Raw genomic sequence first — 1755 nt, 5'->3', positions numbered from 1 at the left:
TCAGAGTCTGTGTCTTGAACTATAGCTGAGTCCATTCTCCCAGAGAGATGTCATCATACATGTGAGAAGAATCTCTATCGAGAGTTTAGTACAGTGGTAAAGGCCAAATGTGGTCTAATATGGGAATATAAGATTCCTGGGAGCCACAGACCCACGGGGGAGCTCAAACCCACATAGACTCATCTCCAAGGATGTCTCTTGGGTGCTCATGAGGAAGACGGGGGGCAGCTTGTAAAACCAGACTGGAAGGCCTTTCTCTAGGGGTGCAGACATGAAGTCCTGCTCAGACCACCCTCCTTCCATATCCCAAGTCCTACAACCATTAGGGAGAAAAGCTATGAATTTTCCCTCAGGTTGACCAGGTTCATAGGTAAGGGGTCTTTTTTAGTATGGTGTTTCATGTCAGCCTCACAAGTGGAGCAGAATGGCCAGTCTGCCAAAAGGGCCAGAAAAGATGAACAGGCCAATTCTGGGGCCTGACTGATGCAAGGAGCCCGGATGTTGATTGTTGTATTGAATTTAGAGAGAATATCTCGGCTGAGCAAAGGAACTGGACATTGGGGCATAACTAGGAACGTCTGAGAGAATGGGAAGTTGTCTATGGAACAGAGTAATAGGGGAATCTTTTTTGGATAGATGGTCTTTCTTCCTACCCCGACAATAGGAAAGGTGGACAGTACTGTTTGCCCCCAGAATTCTGTCAGGATGAGAAGGTAGTCCCAGTGTCAATGAGAAAGTCAACCTTGTACCTATCCACCTGAATCTGCACCCTGGGTCCCTGTCTATTGATCGTTATGGCCAGGGACAAGGACCCAAGGTACAATCAATCTTCGATTGCCATGCCCAGAGGTTGAAGGGTTCCCTGGCCATAGGCCTCCTATGGGATTTAGGACAGTCAGAGCCCCAATGACCTTGTTGTTGACATTTAGGGCATGGGGTATGCGTAGTGCGTGGTGTGGGGCATGCCCTGGCCCAATGTCCCTCCTTGCCACACTTGAAGCAGGAGTCCTAGGGGGTTTTGACCTGCGGTGATGGGCGGCGACCCGAGGAAGCACCCTGCATGGCCTGGGCGAGCATCTGAAATTTCTCAGTGGGGCATGGCAGGGCCTTGTTCGAGCTTTTTTAGTTTGTCCCGGATGTTGGGGTAGCTCTGCGAGAGGAAATATGTCATAAGGATATGACGGCCATCTGGGGTTTCGGGATCTAGGTTACTGCTAAAGGGCTTTCCTAAGCCGATCCAGAAATTCTGATGGGGTCTCTTGTAATTTTTGGAAATTGACAGCCTTACTTGCCGTGTTTTTGAGCCCAGCAACAATACATGCGGAGAATTGGTTCCTACTCTGTATGCCAGCTTGTGTATTATAATCCCAGTCGGGAGTTTGATCTGAGGGAGCAAGTGGCCCCAGAGGGTGATTGGGATTAACTCGGTGAGTTTCATCCCCATGGGATCTGGCAAGTTTCCAGACTCTGGTACATTCCTCAAGAAGGAGAGCATTAGCCAATAACATATAAATGAGGCTATAAACCTGGAGGACTCATTGAAACTCTTGGGACCTAGTTTGGGGGGGGGACTAAAGGTGTCCCCTGTGTTAGGGGGGCACCTGAGGGGCTGGATGGAGCTGGTGGGGGAGGTCGGTAGGGAGGGGGTTCATCTGCCGGATAGGTTGGGTTGAGAATGAAGAAGACAAAAAGCCTCAACATAGGGGATCTCCTTCCACTTTTTCGAGCGCTCACAGAAGTTAAACAGATCTCTGA

This window comes from Marmota monax, unplaced genomic scaffold (genome assembly GCF_021218885.2).
Source record: "Marmota monax isolate L192 unplaced genomic scaffold, Marmota_monax_Labrador192_F-V1.1 WCK01_AAM20220418_F8-fsc00024, whole genome shotgun sequence".
NCBI classification, from domain to species: Eukaryota; Metazoa; Chordata; class Mammalia; order Rodentia; family Sciuridae; genus Marmota; species Marmota monax.
The sequence above is the reverse complement of the archived record's forward strand: the minus strand, read 5'-3'. Positions refer to the sequence as shown.